The sequence below is a fragment of the Chlorocebus sabaeus genome, chromosome 11 (assembly GCF_047675955.1).
Source record: "Chlorocebus sabaeus isolate Y175 chromosome 11, mChlSab1.0.hap1, whole genome shotgun sequence".
In the NCBI taxonomy this organism is placed as follows: domain Eukaryota; kingdom Metazoa; phylum Chordata; class Mammalia; order Primates; family Cercopithecidae; genus Chlorocebus; species Chlorocebus sabaeus.
Window position 1 is genome coordinate 56,651,232 of NC_132914.1, and position 7,894 is coordinate 56,659,125.

A 7,894-nucleotide genomic window follows, 5' to 3' on the forward strand; every position below is an offset into this window, starting at 1 on the left:
TCAGATAGAACATTTCTTCATAACAGAAAACTGACGGAATTATCTGATTTAGTTTAGTCGTTCTGTAATCTCCTGGATTCTTTCCAGAAGTAGAGTTAGATGGCGTACTTGCAGACATACTTATTCTTGCTACCTTGTTTCCTATTTACCTTTTCCAAACGAAAAGCATATTCAGCGAAGTTACGTTACACCATGGAATTATTGGCAGTTAGGTCTTGGATGGTGTGTAGTTTGTTTTAACAACCAGCATTTGAGGCCAAACCATAATACCAGGCCGGCACAGACATGCTTCCCATTAGCCCATCTCTTTTAAAGGGAAACACACTGTATGCTGAGCTAACTGAATTTCCACTCACTGAAGTTTGCAGCAAAACCAGCCTGGAAATGGCCTCAAGGGGACCTCGCTTCAGCTTTTATTAAAGTCCATCAAGTACATATTATGCAGATACATAAAAATAGATTAACAATCATAAAAGAATGACTCATGTTTATTACCTTGAAGAATAATTACATAAGACAAAAAAAATGAAGCATTGCTAAACCTTAATAAAGTTGAAGAGGACTACTTCCTCTGTCAAACACAGCAAAACTAGATTTTTGGGAGAATGCCGCGTTATATCTATTAGCTGAGCTATTATCATATACAATTTTGTTGATGATTTCAAGGTAATGAGTCAAAATTAAATCCAGAAAAATGATCATACTTACAAAGCCTTTGTCCTTTGTGGCTAAAATCCGGGTGACATATGTTAATTGTCTTGCAAAAAATATCCAAGCATTTATGGACAACAAAGTTCAATCCTATAGGAAGAAACCAAAGTGTGAACATATTCATGTCTGTGTATGGATATTATGGGCTGAATTTTTTAAATGCATATGATTTTTTAAAATTCCCATGACCTCAGAATGTATTTAGACACAGGGTCTTTAAAAGATAATTAAGTTAAAGTTAAGTAATTAGGGTGAGCCCTAAAGGATATGATTGACCTTAATCCAGTGAGAAGAGGAAATTTAGACACAGACACGTGCTAAGGGAACGACATACGAAGTCGGAGAAAAGACGACCGTCTACAAGCCCAGAAGAGAGCCTGGAACAGATCCTTCCCTCATAGCCCTTGGAGGGAACCAATCCGCTGACATCTTGATCTCAGACTTCCAGCCTCCAGAATTGTGAGATGGTAAGTTTCTGTAGTGTAAGTCACCAGTCTGTGCTACTTTGTTACGGCAGCCCTAGTAAACTAAATAGCGACACCTGAAAAGTAGCTGTCTATGTACCAATCACTTGCCCCCTATCTTCTGAGAACAGGTTCAGGCCCTGCCTACTGCTAATGTTTGCATGGCCCGGGAAATGAGAATAAATGGAGGCCACTTAAGATAAATAAAATACTAATTAAAATGTATCAAGTTATTCTTCCATTTTGCATAAGATAGATTGTTCCTTAATGAAGTAGTGCTTCTTAGTAATTTAAGTATTTAGCCATTATAAATCAAGCTAACAAATTATTATACACGTGTTTTATCCTTTTGTGTTGCAATAGTTTTGTAATAATAACTTTAAAATATTTTCACTAATGGTTTTAGTGATTGAAAATAAGCAAAATATCAGGGAAATGAATTTAATTATTATTGTGCAGATATGAATGTTCTACTGATGAGTTGGCAAAATTTGGGGTAGTAAAACAAAAATATACACAATATATCATTAGATATTAATTTCATCAACTTTGTCTTCATTTAGTCACAACCACTAATTGTATAACTATACTCAAGACTTTTTTCTGATTTATGTTCTACTATAATTAATTTTAAAGTATACACTATTTGAATATACCTTCATCATAGTATAAATTAAATAAAATGTAACTACTTTCAGTGTGTATGCAATTTGAATATATTACCATCAGAAGTATAAACTAACTGGAAAATGTAAAATATTAAAATTATTTTATAAAGTTTTTTCTAAAATATGCAATATCATCTGTTAAAATTAAAATGTAGACTACAACTTATAACTAGTAAAAATGAAAACTGTAAATCTCAATTATTTAAATAAAGCTAACACTTAAAAATTAATTAACTAATTAAATATTTTTGTTTTGTTTTGTTTTTTTGAGACGGAGTCTTGCTCTGTAGCCCGGGCTGGAGTGCAGTGGCCGGATCTCAGCTCACTGCAAGCTCCGCCTCCCGGGTTCACGCCATTCTCCTGCCTCAGCCTCCGGAGTAGCTGGGACTACAGGCGCCCGCCACCTCGCCCGGCTAGTTTTTTGTATTTTTAGTAGAGACGGGGTTTCACCAGGTTAACCAGGATGGTCTCGATCTCCTGACCTCGTGATCCACCCGTCTCGGCCTCCCAAAGTGCTGGGATTACAGGCTTGAGCCACCGCGCCCAGCCAACTAATTAAATATTTTTAAATGAAACTATTCCCAATTTTTGTAGTCAGTGTTACCTGGTTGCCCAAATAAAGAGTATTACACTTAATACATATGTGATTTAGACATAGATAGATGTACATATATATACAAGCTTAAGAATAATATTGGAAGTTTAATATTGCAAATGTTCCCCAGCTGGCAGGTAAAACTGTGTGAATACCATGCTAACTTACACACATTTTGGATCACAAACCAAATCCGCAAATTAGAATACCATGAAGAGGCTGGGCGCGGTGGCTCATGCCTGTGATTCCAGTACTTTGGGAGGCCTAAGAGAGTGGATCACTGGAGGTCAGGAGTTAAAGACCAGCCTGACCAACATGGTAAAACACTGTCTCTACTAAAAATACAAAAATTAGCTGGGTGTACTGGCAGGCGCCTGTAATCCCAGTTACTCAGGAGGCCGAGGCAGGAGAATTGCTTGAACCCAGGAGGCAGAGGCTTCAGTGAGTGGAGATTGCACCACTACACTGTACCCCAGCCTGGGTGACGGAGTGAAACTCCATCTCAAAAAAAAAAAAACAAAAACCAAAAAACAAAAAACAAAAAACACACACACAAAAAAAACGTGAAAAATAGCAACTAAATGGAGCCTCAGCACTACTGGGGAGCGACATTTTATTGTGTAACAATCTATTTGAGAGGAAATAATTGACAAATGCATTTGTTTTCTGTTTATTTTTTTTGAGATTCAAAAATATTTTATTGGAAATGTGATGCACTTTCATTGTAACATCAGCTTTTATTTCTGTATACTGTATGAACTTTTCAGAACCGTTCTCCAAAGTTAACCATTTAAAACTCGTTCATGTATTTTATTATGCATCCTGCAACAAAGACTAAGAAGCAGGCAAGAATGACTATAAAACACGACTAATTACTGAAAAGTTAATCTATTTTTACGTGAAAACGTTTTGAAACCAATTTTCTGTTTATTGAAGGATTTTTCTCATGCATATTATCCAAGATTTTTTCTGTCAGAGTATTAATTTCCTAGGATTGCTGTAACAAATTACCACAAACTGGGTACCTTAAAACCGCAGAACTATATTCTCTCACTGTTCTGGAGGCTAGAAGTGCAAAATCATGTTAGCAGGGTGGCAACTACTGGAACTCTGAGGGATAATCTATTCCATGCTTTTTTTCCTGTCTTCTGTTGGTTGCCACGATGTATCACTCCAATCTCTGCCTCCAGCTCCATGTGGCATTCTCCACTGTGTCTCTATCTTCTCTCTCTCTCTCTTTTTTTTTTTTCTTTGACAGAGTCTCGTTCTGTGTTAAACTCAAGTTGCTCAGACTGGAGTGCAGTGGGTCTATCTTGGCTCACTGCAACCTCCACCTCCCGGGTTCGAGTGATTCTTGTGCCTCAGTCTCCTGGGTAGCTGAGATTACAGGCATGCACCACCGCACCTGGCTAATTTCTGTATTTTTAGTAGAGATGAATTTTCGCCATGTTGGCCAGGCTGTTCTCGAATGCCTGGGCCTCAAGCAATTCGCTCGGCTTGGCCTCCCAAAGTGTTGGGATTACAGGCAGAGCCACCATGCCCGGCCTGTCTTCTCTTATAAGGAACACCAGTCATGTTGGATTAAGGGCCTGCTCTGCTCCAGTATGACCTCATTTTAGCTTACTTATAACCACAATCACAGTATTTCCAAATAAAGTCACATTCTGAGGCTCAGGAAGTACATTCATTTTGGGGGGACACTCTTCAACCCAGTATATTCAGTTTCTATTTAACATAAAAAATAATTCCCATACTATAAAAGACGAACAAATGACTTGTGATACAGGTGAATGATTGTTGAATATACAAATGTGATCTTTTATTTTCCAATCACATGCAGGGATAAGAATTTTTTGGGAATATGTCTCATTCACAAATATGAGTTACATGCAAAGAGAAATTCATACATTGTTCAAGTAGGATTCAGGGAATTAACTTAGGTGCATTCTCTCATTTCTATTTCAAGCATATTGTTCTCCAGATTTTTTTTCTAATTCTCATTTCCCTGTAGGATTGTTCAGATTTAAATAAAGCCTGTAAAACAGAAGTAGTAAACAAGCCTGGGTACTAAAGTTAAAGGGTAGATAAAATGAGTCTGAGGTAAATTCATGTATTTAATTCTTATCTATTTTGCCCATACAGTTATGCTGACATTTCATTCACTTGGATTCACCAACTTAAAATTTGTAATCATAATGGAGAATCTTTTTTCTGTAATTGAAAAAAGTTTACTGAGCACATTAATAGTATATAGATATGATTTCAAGGATAACTATTTAAGAGAATATTTATTTACATGTATCATTAATCAACGTACCCCCTTCCACACCCCATGTGCCATTTGACTAATTATCTCCAACTCATCATTCAGGTCACAATTCAAGCATGATGTTCTCACACCTGGTTTTTGACAACAGGTAAAATCCTTACTAGATGCTCTTACAGTACCATGTATGACCTGTTTGTAGTGTTTACCACTGTGTCCATTTTGTATAGATTTTTGTGATTATAACTAACATAATTTTCCTCTACTAACCTCAATAGGACATGTACTGTGGGCCATGTATATTGTACTTACCTTTGCTTTTCTAATGACAAGTTCAGTGCTTGCTGAATAACTGAATAAATTAGAAGTACATATTAGATATAAAAAGTTGACATGTGAATTATGAATTAATCTCATCGATTTATTAAAGAATCTTCTACCAAGTACCCTTTTCCTGAATAAACTTTTACCCTTATTACAGTTACCATATCTTTGTAACAACATTAAGGGAGCATTGATTTTACTATATTAAATAGATAGCTTTCTATTTCAAATAGATTAGGCTGGATTATTTTGATTACCCAATTAAAAATACAAGATTCTAATAAGAGACTTTATTGCTTACTAAAGGCATTATGATCTATTATTAAGTACAATTGACATGAAATATCAGTTTTGTGAAACAATTCTCTGTAAGGATTTTACATTTTTACTTTGCAATATAGGAACAAAATGGCCATATCATACTGAAAAATCCCTTTAAAATAATAGACTATAATTTGAAAAATGAAATTTTATCAGCATAACACATATTTAAATGAATATTTTAAAATATAAAATTTGTAAAAAGCCTGCATTGGAGAAAACTATAGTAATTATTCACAAGTAGGGACACTGAAATCCATTCCATAATCATCATTACTTGAGCCAGGGAAAGACTGTTGCAAATTAAAACATCTAAATTCAAAATATAGGACATGCAGATATGATTATAATATCTTTCTCTTTGACAGCTTGAGTTTACATATTTAGATAAACACAACATAGTATTATTAAAAAATTTCCTGGCCAGAGGAAGGATTGCATTTCAAGAGTCCAATATGATGCAAAGATTAACACATTTTTCTGGTCTTGAGATGCTGCTGCTCCTTGAGTGGAACTTTGTCATGATAACATTTTCTACAGTTTCTTTTTGAGGGAAAAAATGCTAAATGTTATCAATTTTTAGACTCTCTTACACTTAAACCTATATCAAGACATTCAGGAACATACTATGAGTAAAGATTAGAGAAATTGTGGGAAAAATTTGAAGAATAAGATGATGGTAACTTATAATTTGATAGTGGCTCTAAGCTTGGCTGAGCGCCCTCTGGGGTTATGTTGTACATTCTGATCTTATGGACTAAGTATCTTCTTGTATATCAATTCCCACATTAAAGGAGCTCTTCTCATAGAGTCTTCTTCCGTGTTTTCGTGATCTGAACCAATTACAATGTTTTCATCACTTGCTGTCTAACATTTAGGTTAAACCTTTCTGTCATGCTATTCTAAGCAAGTTCTTTTGATGATGCAATCCTGTAGTGAATGGAAGGAGACGGTAACAAGGTGACCACCAGGTCTCAGAAACTTCTGAGCTGTCTTCAGTCCTGTGTAGAATTCACTGAGCTCATTGTTCACAAATATGCGAAGAGCCTGGAAAGTCTTGGTGGCAATATAGGTAGATCGCTGTAGCAAGTCTTTTCGTGCATAAATAGCAGAGAGAGGAAATGCACCTGCGACGATGCTGGCAAGCTGCTGAGGCAGATGCTGCGTGCCTGAACAATTGCTGAAGCAATTTTCTTGGCATGCTTTTCCTCCTCGTATGTTCTCAGGATACATGCAAGCGCCTGTTGATCTAAAGCATTGAAAACATCAGCAGCAGTGGGCATGTCAGGGTACCTGCTACCATCCATCCTCATGTCCAAGGGGCTGCCTTTCCGAAGGGAAAAATCTCTTTCAGAAGTATTGAGTTGCATGGAAGAACACCCAAGATCCATAAGAACTCCATCGAAAGTCCCTGGCTGCACTCCAGCTTTCATTAACAAGGCTTCTGCCTTGTAATGCTGAACTGGCCCAGCATAGCTCAGATTTGTTTAGGATACAACTCTGAAAGATGCTCAGTGAATTCATAAGCTGTCAAGTCTCTGTCCAAGGCCCACAGAACAATAACTGACTCCTTCTGTAGAATGGCTTTTGTGCGCCGTCCCTAACCAAATGTCGTATCTAGAAAAATCTGTCCTTTTTGTGGTGACGACCAATGAACAACTTCATCCACCATTACTGGAATATGTAATTTAGCCATAGTTTCAAAATCTCTATCTTGAGATCTGTGTAACTCCTGGGCTTGAGTTTGATCTTTTTGCTTCTAGGCTTCATATTCTTTACATTTTTCTGCTGTAGTATGTATTCTTTTTTGTCTAGACACCTAACCTAGGTATGCCAGATTCCAACCAACATGAAAGACATTCTTTATACATTCTACAAAAATATGGATACCAAAGCATTCCGTAGGTCAACAAATCTGAGGCATGAAGACTTCTCAGCAGGCCTCTAACTTGGGCCAGCGACTACCGCTACGGTGCTGGAGAACCTGACTTTGCTGCACATCTAGGTCCTATCCCTGGGGGAAACTCTTCTCTTTCTTAACTGGTTTTGCCACTTGCAGTCTTTTTGCATTCAGAACCACTCTCTACCAATCCATATAATGATGACATTTGTAGATAGATGCTTTCTGTCCTAGGAACATAGAGCAGTAGATTAAGAAAAACATTTCCTTGGAGCTTAATTTGTTTGAGTCACAGAGTAGATGTTTAGGCTTACAGGTTGTGCTGTGAGAGTGCTCAGTGCCAGACCCTAAGACACAGAGGTGCTCATGCGTTCTTTAATACATATACATTTTTGTTTGTGCCCCTGGCGTGTGTGGCCATATTTTTGTGTTTGTGATCTGTGAAACTGAAGAGTGGGAGACAGAGTGAGGGCCTGCATCTCCTGCTTATATCTGAGGGTGTGCCATGGGTTGAACAGTGTCCCCTCAAATTTATGTTCACTCAGAACCTCAGAATGTGACTTTATTTGGAAGTAAAGTATTTACAGATGTAATTAGTTAAGGATTTCCAGATGAAATAATCTGGGATTTATGGTGGGCCTTAAA

The 7,894-nt window shown here is 37.0% G+C and overlaps 1 pseudogene; it reads right to left on the minus strand.

The window, feature by feature from the left end:
• Positions 1-6,033: 6,033 nt before the first annotated feature.
• On the minus strand, positions 6,034-7,247 carry LOC103238612 (12S rRNA N(4)-cytidine methyltransferase METTL15-like; annotated as a pseudogene).
• Between the last annotated feature and the right edge of the window lie 647 nt (positions 7,248-7,894).